Raw genomic sequence first — 14,353 nt, 5'->3', positions numbered from 1 at the left:
GCCTTGTTGAAATAATGCAATCACCCTTAACCTAAAACTAAATTTAAATCAACATTTTTGCAGTAACACACTCACATTTTTTTTATAAAATTGTTGAAATAATGCAATCACCCTAAACTTAAAACTAAATTTAAATCATCATTTTTGCAGTAACACACTCACATTTATTTTTATAAAACAAGTACACTTTTTCTTCAGGAATCCACTCTCTAAAACCTAAAAGTAATTTTTTAGAATCGTCTTTCTAGGCTTCCACTCTTCCTAATCTTGCAAGAAAATTTCAAATAAATTGTTGGAATAATGCAATCACCCTTAACCTAAAACTAAATTTAAATCAACATTTTTGCAGTAACACACTCACATTTTTTTTTTATAAAACAAGTAAATTTTTTTTCAGAAATCAACTCTCTGAAAATTAAACTAATTTTTAAACAATTTCATTCTAGGCATCCACTGTCCTTAATCTTGCAAGAATTTTTCACTTACCTTGTTGAAATAATTCCTTAATAATAAAATAATAATAATAATAATATTAATAATAAAAATAATAATAATAATAATAATAATAATAATAAAAATAATCCTTAACCTCAAACTAAATTTAAATCAACATTTGTGCAGTAACACACTCACATTCTTTTTATAAAATTGTTGAAATAATGTAATCACCCTTAACCTAAAACTAAATTTAAATCAACATTTTTGCAGTAACACACTCAGATTTTTTTTTATAAAACAAGTAAATTTTTTTTTCAGAAATCAACTCTCTGAAAATTAAACTAATTTTTAATCAATTTCATTCTAGGCATCCACTGTCCTTAATCTTGCAAGAAATTTTCAATTATCTCATTGAAATAATGCCTTAATAATAAAATAACATTAATAATAATAACAATAATAATAATAAAAATAATAATAATAATAATAATAATAATAATAATAATAATAATCCCTTAACCTAAAACTAAATTTAAATCAACATTTTTGCAGTAACACACCCATTTTTTTTTATAAAACAAGTACATTTGTTTTTTTCAGAAATCCACTTTCTAAAACCTAAAAGTAATTTTTTAAAAACGTCTTTCTAGGCTTACACTCTCCCTAATCTTGCAAGAAAATTTCAATTAAATTGTTGAAATAATGCAATCACCCTTAACCTAAAACTAAATTTAAATCAAGATTTTTGCAGTAACACACTCTCATTTTTTTTCATAAAATTGTTGAAATAATGCAATCACCCTTAACCTAAAACTAAATTTAAATCAAAATTTTTTGCAGTAACACACTCACATTTTTTTTTATAAAACAAGTAAATCTTTTTTTTCAGGAATCCACTCTCGAAAACATAAAAGACATTTTTTTAAAATCTTCTTTCTATGCTTCCACTCTCCCTAATCTTGCAAGAAAATGTCAATTAAATTGTTAAAATAATGCAATCACCCTTAACCTAAAACTAGATTTAAATCAACATTTTTGCAGTAACACACTCACATTTTTTTTATAAAAACAAGTATATTTTGTTTCAGGAATGCACTCTCTAAAACCTAAAAGTAATTTTTTTAAATCGTCTTTCTAGGCTTCCACTCAACCCTAATCTTGCAAGAAAATTTCAATTAAATTGTTGAAATATTGCAATCACCCTTAACCTAAAACTAAATTTAAATCAACATTTTTGCAGTAACACACTCACATTTTTTTTAATAAAATTGTTGAAATAGTGCAATCACCCTTAACCTAAAACTAAATTTACATCAACATTTTTGCAGTAACACACTCAATTTTTTGTTTATAAAATATTGAAATAATGCAATCACCCTTAACCTAAAACTAAATTTAAATCAACATTTTTGCAGTAACACACTCACATTTTTTTTTATAAAACAAGTAAAAAAAAAAATTCAGAAATCAACTCTCTGAAAATGTAACTAATTTTCAAACAATTTCATTCTAGGCATCCACTGTCCTTAATCTTGCAAGACATTTTCACTTACCTTGTTGAAATAATGCCTTAATAATAAAATAATAATAATAATAATAATAATAATAATAATAAAAATATTAATAATAATAATAATAATAATAATAATAATAATAATAAAAATAATCCCTTAACCTAAAACTAAATTTAAATCAACATTTTTGCAGTAACACACTCACATTTTTTTTTATAAAACAAGTAAAAAAAAAATTCAGAAATAAACTCTCTGAAAATTAAACACATTTTTAAACAATTTCATTCTAGGCATCCACTGTCCTTAATCTTGCAAGAAATTTTCACTTACCTTGTTGAAATAATGCCTTAATAATAAAATAATAATAATAATAATAATAATAATAATAATAATAAAAATAATAATAATAACAATAATAATAATAATAATAATAATAATAATAAAAATAATCACTTAACCTAAAACTAAATTTAAGTAAACATTTTTGCAGTAACACACTCACATTTGTTTTTATAAAACAAGTAAATTTTTCTTTCAGAAATCAACTCTCTGAAAATTAAACTAATTTTTAATCAATTTCATTCTAGGCATCCACTGTCCTTAATCTTGCAAGAAATGTTCAATTACCTCATTGAAATAATGCCTTGTTGAAATAATGCAATCACCCTTAACCTAAAACTAAATTTAAATCAACATTTTTGCAGTAACACACTCACATTTTTTTTATAAAATTGTTGAAATAATGCAATCACCCTAAACTTAAAACTAAATTTAAATCATCATTTTTGCAGTAACACACTCACATTTATTTTTATAAAACAAGTACACTTTTTCTTCAGGAATCCACTCTCTAAAACCTAAAAGTAATTTTTTAGAATCGTCTTTCTAGGCTTCCACTCTTCCTAATCTTGCAAGAAAATTTCAAATAAATTGTTGGAATAATGCAATCACCCTTAACCTAAAACTAAATTTAAATCAACATTTTTGCAGTAACACACTCACATTTTTTTTTTATAAAACAAGTACATTTTTTTTCAGAAATCAACTCTCTGAAAATTAAACTAATTTTTAAACAATTTCATTCTAGGCATCCACTGTCCTTAATCTTGCAAGAATTTTTCACTTACCTTGTTGAAATAATTCCTTAATAATAAAATAATAATAATAATAATATTAATAATAAAAATAATAATAATAATAATAATAATAATAATAAAAATAATCCTTAACCTCAAACTAAATTTAAATCAACATTTGTGCAGTAACACACTCACATTCTTTTTATAAAATTGTTGAAATAATGTAATCACCCTTAACCTAAAACTAAATTTAAATCAACATTTTTGCAGTAACACACTCAGATTTTTTTTTATAAAACAAGTAAAAAAAAATTTCAGAAATCAACTCTCTGAAAATTAAACTAATTTTTAATCAATTTCATTCTAGGCATCCACTGTCCTTAATCTTGCAAGAAATTTTCAATTATCTCATTGAAATAATGCCTTAATAATAAAATAACATTAATAATAATAACAATAATAATAATAAAAATAATAATAATAATAATAATAATAATAATAATAATAATCCCTTAACCTAAAACTAAATTTAAATCAACATTTTTGCAGTAACACACCCATTTTTTTTTATAAAACAAGTACATTTGTTTTTTTCAGAAATCCACTTTCTAAAACCTAAAAGTAATTTTTTAAAAACGTCTTTCTAGGCTTACACTCTCCCTAATCTTGCAAGAAAATTTCAATTAAATTGTTGAAATAATGCAATCACCCTTAACCTAAAACTAAATTTAAATCAAGATTTTTGCAGTAACACACTCTCATTTTTTTTCATAAAATTGTTGAAATAATGCAATCACCCTTAACCTAAAACTAAATTTAAATCAACATTTTTTGCAGTAACACACTCACATTTTTTTTTATAAAACAAGTAAATCTTTTTTTTCAGGAATCCACTCTCGAAAACATAAAAGACATTTTTTTAAAATCTTCTTTCTATGCTTCCACTCTCCCTAATCTTGCAAGAAAATGTCAATTAAATTGTTAAAATAATGCAATCACCCTTAACCTAAAACTAGATTTAAATCAACATTTTTGCAGTAACACACTCACATTTTTTTTATAAAAACAAGTATATTTTGTTTCAGGAATGTACTCTCTAAAACCTAAAAGTAATTTTTTTAAATCGTCTTTCTAGGCTTCCACTCAACCCTAATCTTGCAAGAAAATTTCAATTAAATTGTTGAAATATTGCAATCACCCTTAACCTAAAACTAAATTTAAATCAACATTTTTGCAGTAACACACTCACATTTTTTTAAATAAAATTGTTGAAATAGTGCAATCACCCTTAACCTAAAACTAAATTTACATCAACATTTTTGCAGTAACACACTCAATTTTTTGTTTATAAAATATTGAAATAATGCAATCACCCTTAACCTAAAACTAAATTTAAATCAACATTTTTGCAGTAACACACTCACATTTTTTTTTATAAAACAAGTAAAAAAAAATTTCAGAAATAAACTCTCTGAAAATTAAACACATTTTTAAACAATTTCATTCTAGGCATCCACTGTCCTTAATCTTGCAAGAAATTTTCACTTACCTTGTTGAAATAATGCCTTAATAATAAAATAATAATAATAATAATAATAATAATAATAATAATAAAAATAATAATAATAACAATAATAATAATAATAATAATAATAATAATAAAAATAATCACTTAACCTAAAACTAAATTTAAGTAAACATTTTTGCAGTAACACACTCACATTTGTTTTTATAAAACAAGTACATTTTTCTTTCAGAAATCAACTCTCTGAAAATTAAACTAATTTTTAATCAATTTCATTCTAGGCATCCACTGTCCTTAATCTTGCAAGAAATGTTCAATTACCTCATTGAAATAATGCCTTGTTGAAATAATGCAATCACCCTTAACCTAAAACTAAATTTAAATCAACATTTTTGCAGTAACACACTCACATTTTTTTTATAAAATTGTTGAAATAGTGCAATCACCCTAAACTTAAAACTAAATTTAAATCATCATTTTTGCAGTAACACACTCACATTTATTTTTATAAAACAAGTACATTTTTTCTTCAGGAATCCACTCTCTAAAACCTAAAAGTAATTTTTTAGAATCGTCTTTCTAGGCTTCCACTCTTCCTAATCTTGCAAGAAAATTTCAAATAAATTGTTGGAATAATGCAATCACCCTTAACCTAAAACTAAATTTAAATCAACATTTTTGCAGTAACACACTCACATTTTTTTTATAAAACAAGTACATTTTTTTTCAGCAATCCACCCTCTGAAATCTAAAAGTAACTCTTTTTTTAAAACGTCATTCAAGTCTTCCACTCTCCCTAATCTTGCAAGAAAATTTCAATTAAATTGTTGAAATAATGCAATCACCCTTAACCTAAAACTAAATTTAAATCAACATTTTTGCAGTAACACACACATCTTTTTTTTTATAAAATTGTTGAAATAGTGCAATCACCCTTAACCAAAAACTAAATTTACATCAACATTTTTGCAGTAACACACACATTTTTTTAAATAAAATTATTGAAATAATGCAATCACCCTTAACCTAAAACTAAATTTAAATCAACATTTTTGCAGTAACACACTCACATTTTTTTTTTATAAAACAAGTACATTTTTTTTCAGAAATCAACTCTCTGAAAATTAAACTAATTTTTAAACAATTTCATTCTAGGCATCCACTGTCCTTAATCTTGCAAGAATATTTCACTTACCTTGTTGAAATAATTCCTTAATAATAAAATAATAATAATAATAATATTAATAATAAAAATAATAATAATAATAATAATAATAATAATAAAAATAATCCTTAACCTCAAACTAAATTTAAATCAACATTTTTGCAGTAACACACTCACATTCTTTTTATAAAATTGTTGAAATAATGTAATCACCCTTAACCTAAAACTAAATTTAAATCAACATTTTTGCAGTAACACACTCAGATTTTTTTTATAAAACAAGTACATTTTTTTTTCAGAAATCAACTCTCTGAAAATTAAACTAATTTTTAATCAATTTCATTCTAGGCATCCACTGTCCTTAATCTTGCAAGAAATTTTCAATTACCTCATTGAAATAATGCCTTAATAATGAAATAACATTAATAATAATAACAATAATAATAATAAAAATAATAATAATAATAATAATAATAATAATAATAAAAATAATCCCTTAACCTAAAACTAAATTTAAATCAACATTTTTGCAGTAACACACCCATTTTTTTTTATAAAACAAGTACATTTGTTTTTTTCAGGAATCCACTCTCTAAAACCTAAAAGTAATTTTTTTAAAACGTCTTTCTAGGCTTACAATCTCCCTAATCTTGCAAGAAAATTTCAATTAAATTGTTGGAATAATGCAATCACCCTTAACCTAAAACTAAATTTAAATCAACATTTTTGCAGTAACACACTCACATTTGTTTTTTATAAAACAAGTAACACATTTTTTTCAGAAATCAACTCTGAAAATTTTACTAATTTTTAAACAATTTCATTCTAGGCATCCACTGTCCTTAATCTTGCAAGAAATGTTCAATTACCTCATTGAAATAATGCCTTGTTGAAATAATGCAATCACCCTTAACCTAAAACTAAATTTAAATCAACGTTTTTGCAGTAACACACTCACATTTGTTTTATAAAATTGTTGAAATAATGCAATCACCCTAAACTTAAAAGTAAATTTAAATCAACATTTTTGCAGTAACACACTCACATTTTTTTTATAAAACAAGTACATCTTTTTTTTCAGGAATACACTCTCGAAAACCTAAAAGAAATTTTTTAAAATCGTCTTTCTAGGCTTCCACTCTCCCTAATCTTGCAAGAAAATTTCAAATAAATTGTTGGAATAATGCAATCACCCTTAACCTAAAACTAAATTTAAATCAACATTTTTGCAGTAACACACTCACATATTTTTTTATAAAACAAGTACATTTTTTTTTCAGCAATCCACCCTCTGAAATCTAAAAGTAACTCTTTTTTTAAAACGTCATTCAAGTCTTCCACTCTCCCTAATCTTGCAAGAAAATTTCAATTAAATTGTTGAAATAATGCAATCACCCTTAACCTAAAACTAAATTTAAATCAACATTTTTGCAGTAACACACACATCTTTTTTTTATAAAATTGTTGAAATAGTGCAATCACCCTTAACCAAAAACTAAATTTACATCAACATTTTTGCAGTAACACACAAATTTTTTAAAATAAAATTATTGAAATAATGCAATCACCCTTAACCTAAAACTAAATTTAAATCAACATTTTTGCAGTAACACACTCACATTTTTTTTTTATAAAACAAGTACATTTTTTTTCAGAAATCAACTCTCTGAAAATTAAACTAATTTTTAAACAATTTCATTCTAGGCATCCACTGTCCTTAATCTTGCAAGAATTTTTCACTTACCTTGTTGAAATAATTCCTTAATAATAAAATAATAATAATAATAATATTAATAATAAAAATAATAATAATAATAATAATAATAATAATAAAAATAATCCTTAACCTCAAACTAAATTTAAATCAACATTTTTGCAGTAACACACTCACATTCTTTTTATAAAATTGTTGAAATAATGTAATCACCCTTAACCTAAAACTAAATTTAAATCAACATTTTTGCAGTAACACACTCAGATTTTTTTTATAAAACAAGTAAATTTTTTTTTCAGAAATCAACTCTCTGAAAATTAAACTAATTTTTAATCAATTTCATTCTAGGCATCCACTGTCCTTAATCTTGCAAGAAATTTTCAATTATCTCATTGAAATAATGCCTTAATAATAAAATAACAATAATAATAATAACAATAATAATAATAAAAATAATAATAATAATAATAATAATAATAATAATAATCCCTTAACCTAAAACTAAATTTAAATCAACATTTTTGCAGTAACACACCCATTTTTTTTTATAAAACAAGTACATTTGTTTTTTTCAGGAATCCACTTTCTAAAACCTAAAAGTAATTTTTTAAAAACGTCTTTCTAGGCTTACACTCTCCCTAATCTTGCAAGAAAATTTCAATTAAATTGTTGAAATAATGCAATCACCCTTAACCTAAAACTAAATTTAAATCAAGATTTTTGCAGTAACACACTCTCATTTTTTTTCATAAAATTGTTGAAATAATGCAATCACCCTTAACCTAAAACTAAATTTAAATCAAAATTTTTTGCAGTAACACACTCACATTTTTTTTTATAAAACAAGTAAATCTTTTTTTTCAGGAATCCACTCTCGAAAACATAAAAGACATTTTTTTAAAATCTTCTTTCTATGCTTCCACTCTCCCTAATCTTGCAAGAAAATTTCAATTAAATTGTTGAAATAATGCAATCACCCTTAACCTAAAACTAGATTCAAATCAACATTTTTGCAGTAACACACTCACATTTTTTTTATAAAAACAAGTATATTTTGTTTCAGGAATGCACTCTCTAAAACCTAAAAGTAATTTTTTTAAATCGTCTTTCTAGGCTTCCACTCAACCCTAATCTTGCAAGAAAATTTCAATTAAATTGTTGAAATATTGCAATCACCCTTAACCTAAAACTAAATTTAAATCAACATTTTTGCAGTAACACACTCACATTTTTTTTAATAAAATTGTTGAAATAGTGCAATCACCCTTAACCTAAATCTAAATTTACATCAACATTTTTGCAGTAACACACTCAATTTTTTGTTTATAAAATATTGAAATAATGCAATCACCCTTAACCTAAAACTAAATTTAAATCAACATTTTTGCAGTAACACACTCACATTTTTTTTTATAAAACAAGTACATTTTTTTTTCAGCAATCCACTCTCGAAAACCTAAAAGAAATGTTTTAAAATCGTCTTTCTAGGCTTCCACTCGCCCTAATCTTGCAAGAAAATTTCAAATAAATTGTTGGAATAATGCAATCACCCTTAACCTAAAACTAAATTTAAATCAACATTTTTGCAGTAACACACTCACATTTTTTTTATAAAACAAGTACATTTTTTTTTCAGCAATCCACCCTCTGAAATCTAAAAGTAACTCTTTTTTTAAAATGTCATTCAAGTCTTCCACTCTCCCTAATCTTGCAAGAAAATTTCAATTAAATTGTTGAAATAATGCAATCACCCTTAACCTAAAACTAAATTTAAATCAACATTTTTGCAGTAACACACACATCTTTTTTTTTATAAAATTGTTGAAATAGTGCAATCACCCTTAACCAAAAACTAAATTTACATCAACATTTTTGCAGTAACACACACATTTTTTGAAATAAAATTATTGAAATAATGCAATCACCCTTAACCTAAAACTAAATTTAAATCAACATTTTTGCAGTAACACACTCACATTTTTTTTTATAAAACAAGTACATTTTTTTCCAGAAATCAACTCTCTGAAAATTAAACTAATTTTTAAACAATTTCATTCTAGGCATCCACTGTCCTTAATCTTGCAAGAATTTTTCACTTACCTTGTTGAAATAATTCCTTAATAATAAAATAATAATAATAATAATATTAATAATAAAAATAATAATAATAATAATAATAATAATAATAATAAAAATAATCCTTAACCTCAAACTAAATTTAAATCAACATTTTTGCAGTAACACACTCACAATCTTTTTATAAAATTGTTGAAATAATGTAATCACCCTTAACCTAAAACTAAATTTAAATCAACATTTTTGCAGTAACACACTCAGATTTTTTTTATAAAACAAGTAAAAAAAAATTTCAGAAATCAACTCTCTGAAAATTAAACTAATTTTTAATCAATTTCATTCTAGGCATCCACTGTCCTTAATCTTGCAAGAAATTTTCAATTACCTCATTGAAATAATGCCTTAATAATGAAATAACATTAATAATAATAACAATAATAATAATAATAATAATAATAATAAAAATAATCCCTTAACCTAAAACTAAATTTAAATCAACATTTTTGCAGTAACACACCCATTTTTTTTTATAAAACAAGTACATTTGTTTTTTTCAGGAATCCACTCTCTAAAACCTAAAAGTAATTTTTTAAAAACGTCTTTCTAGGCTTACACTCTCCCTAATCTTGCAAGAAAATTTCAATTAAATTGTTGGAATAATGCAATCACCCTTAACCTAAAACTAAATTTAAATCAACATTTTTGCAGTAACACACTCACATTTGTTTTTTTATAAAACAAGTAACACATTTTTTTCAGAAATCAACTCTCTGAAAATTTAACTAATTTTTAAACAATTTCATTCTAGGCATCCACTGTCCTTAATCTTGCAAGAAATGTTCAATTACCTCATTGAAATAATGCCTTGTTGAAATAATGCAATCACCCTTAACCTAAAACTAAATTTAAATCAACATTTTTTGCAGTAACACACTCACATTTTTTTTTATAAAACAAGTAAATCTTTTTTTTCAGGAATCCACTCTCGAAAACATAAAAGAATTTTTTTTAAAATCTTCTTTCTATGCTTCCACTCTCCCTAATCTTGCAAGAAAATTTCAATTAAATTGTTGAAATAATGCAATCACCCTTAACCTAAAACTAGATTTAAATCAACATTTTTGCAGTAACACACTCACATTTTTTTTATAAAAACAAGTATATTTTGTTTCAGGAATGCACTCTCTAAAACCTAAAAGTAATTTTTTTAAATCGTCTTTCTAGGCTTCCACTCAACCCTAATCTTGCAAGAAAATTTCAATTAAATTGTTGAAATATTGCAATCACCCTTAACCTAAAACTAAATTTAAATCAACATTTTTGCAGTAACACACTCACATTTTTTTTTATAAAATTGTTGAAATAGTGCAATCACCCTTAACCTAAAACTAAATTTACATCAACATTTTTGCAGTAACACACTCAATTTTTTGTTTATAAAATATTGAAATAATGCAATCACCCTTAACCTAAAACTAAATTTAAATCAACATTTTTGCAGTAACACACTCACATTTTTTTTTATAAAACAAGTAAAAAAAATAATTCAGAAATCAACTCTCTGAAAATGTAACAAATTTTTAAACAATTTCATTCTAGGCATCCACTGTCCTTAATCTTGCAAGACATTTTCACTTACCTTGTTGAAATAATGCCTTAATAATAAAATAATAATAATAATAATAATAATAATAATAATAAAAATATTATTAATAATAATAATAATAATAATAATAATAATAATAAAAATAATCCCTTAACCTAAAACTAAATTTAAATCAACATTTTTGCAGTAACACACTCACATTGTTTTTTATAAAACAAGTAAAAAAAAAATTCAGAAATCAACTCTCTGAAAATTAAACAAATTTTTAAACAATTTCATTCTAGGCATCCACTGTCCTTAATCTTGCAAGAAATTTTCACTTACCTTGTTGAAATAATGCCTTAATAATAAAATAATAATAATAATAATAATAATAATAATAATACAAATAATAATAATAACAATAATAATAATAATAATAATAATAATAATAAAAATAATCACTTAACCTAAAGTTAAATTTAAGTAAACATTTTTGCAGTAACACACTCACATTTTTTTTTATAAAACAAGTACATTTTTCTTTCAGAAATCAACTCTCTGAAAATTAAACTAATTTTTAATCAATTTCATTCTAGGCATCCACTGTCCTTAATCTTGCAAGAAATGTTCAATTACCTCATTGAAATAATGCCTTGTTGAAATAATGCAATCACCCTTAACCTAAAACTAAATTTAAATCAACATTTTTGCAGTAACACACTCACATTTTTTTTATAAAATTGTTGAAATAATGCAATCACCCTAAACTTAAAACTAAATTTAAATCATCATTTTTGCAGTAACACACTCACATTTATTTTTATAAAACAAGTACATTTTTTCTTCAGGAATCCACTCTCTAAAACCTAAAAGTAATTTTTTAGAATCGTCTTTCTAGGCTTCCACTCTCCCTAATCTTGCAAGAAAATTTCAATTAAATTGTTGAAATAATGCAATCACCCTTAACCTAAAACTAAATTTAAATCAACATTTTTTGCAGTAACACACTCACATTTTTTTTTAGAAAACAAGTACATCTTTTCAGGAATCCACTCTCTAAAACCTAAAAGTAATTTTTTTAAAACGTCTTTCTAGGCTTCCACTCTCCCTAATCTTGCAAGAAAAGTTCAATAAAATTGTTGAAATAATGCAATCACCCTTAACCTAAAACTAAATTTAAATCAACATTTTTGCAGTAACACACTCACATTTTTTTAATAAAATTGTTGAAATAATGCAATCACCCTAAACTTAAAAGTAAAGATAAATCAACATTTTTGCAGTAACACACTCACATCTTTTTTTTATAAAACAAGTACATCTTTTTTTTCAGGAATCCAATTTCGAAAACCTAAAAAAAATTTTTTTTATCGTCTTTCTAGGCTTCCACTCTCCCTAATCTTGCAAGAAAATTGCAATTAAATTGTTGGAATAATGCAATCACCCTTAACCTAAAACTAAATTTAAATCAACATTTTTGCAGTAACACACTCACATTTTTTTTTATAAAACAAGTACATTTTTTTTTCAGCAATCCACTCTCGAAAACCTAAAAGAAATGTTTTAAAATCGTCTTTCTAGGCTTCCACTCTCCCTAATCTTGCAAGAAAATTTCAAATAAATTGTTGGAATAATGCTATCACCCTTAACCTAAAACTAAATTTAAATCAACATTTTTGCAGTAACACACTCACATTTTTTTTTATAAAACAAGTACATTTTTTTTTCAGCAATCCACCCTCTGAAATCTAAAAGTAACTCTTTTTTTGAAACATCATTCAAGTCTTCCACTCTCCCTAATCTTGCAAGAAAATTTCAATTAAATTGTTGAAATAATGCAATCACCCTTAACCTAAAACTAAATTTAAATCAACATTTTTGCAGTAACACACACATCTTTTTTTTTTATAAAATTGTTGAAATAGTGCAATCACCCTTAACCAAAAACTAAATTTACATCAACATTTTTGCAGTAACACACACATTTTTTGAAATAAAATTATTGAAATAATGCAATCACCCTTAACCTAAAACTAAATTTAAATCAACATTTTTGCAGTAACACACTCACATTTTTTTTTATAAAACAAGTAAATTTTTTTTCAGAAATCAACTCTCTGAAAATTAAACTAATTTTTAAACAATTTCATTCTAGGCATCCACTGTCCTTAATCTTGCAAGAATTTTTCACTTACCTTGTTGAAATAATTCCTTAATAATAAAATAATAATAATAATAATATTAATAATAAAAATAATAATAATAATAATAATAATAATAAAAATAATCCTTAACCTCAAACTAAATTTAAATCAACATTTTTGCAGTAACACACTCACATTCTTTTTATAAAATTGTTGAAATAATGTAATCACCCTTAACCTAAAACTAAATTTAAATCAACATTTTTGCAGTAACACACTCAGATTTTTTTTATAAAACAAGTAAATTTTTTTTTCAGAAATCAACTCTCTGAAAATTAAACTAATTTTTAATCAATTTCATTCTAGGCATCCACTGTCCTTAATCTTGCAAGAAATTTTCAATTACCTCATTGAAATAATGCCTTAATAATGAAATAACATTAATAATAATAACAATAATAATAATAATAATAATAATAATAAAAATAATCCCTTAACCTAAAACTAAATTTAAATCAACATTTTTGCAGTAACACACCCATTTTTTTTTATAAAACAAGTACATTTGTTTTTTTCAGGAATCCACTCTCTAAAACCTAAAAGTAATTTTTTAAAAACGTCTTTCTAGGCTTACACTCTCCCTAATCTTGCAAGAAAATTTCAATTAAATTGTTGGAATAATGCAATCACCCTTAACCTAAAACTAAATTTAAATCAACATTTTTGCAGTAACACACTCACATTTGTTTTTTTATAAAACAAGTAACACATTTTTTTCAGAAATCAACTCTCTGAAAATTTAACTAATTTTTAAACAATTTCATTCTAGGCATCCACTGTCCTTAATCTTGCAAGAAATGTTCAATTACCTCATTGAAATAATGCCTTGTTGAAATAATGCAATCACCCTTAACCTAAAACTAAATTTAAATCAAAATTTTTTGCAGTAACACACTCACATTTTTTTTATAAAACAAGTAAATCTTTTTTTTCAGGAATCCACTCTCGAAAACATAAAAGACATTTTTTTTAAATCTTCTTTCTATGCTTCCACTCTCCCTAATCTTGCAAGAAAATTTCAATTAAATTGTTGAAATAATGCAATCACCC

The sequence above is a fragment of the Lissotriton helveticus genome, chromosome 3_2 (assembly GCF_964261635.1).
Source record: "Lissotriton helveticus chromosome 3_2, aLisHel1.1, whole genome shotgun sequence".
NCBI lineage: Eukaryota > Metazoa > Chordata > Amphibia > Caudata > Salamandridae > Lissotriton > Lissotriton helveticus.
This window is presented reverse-complemented; position numbering follows the sequence as displayed.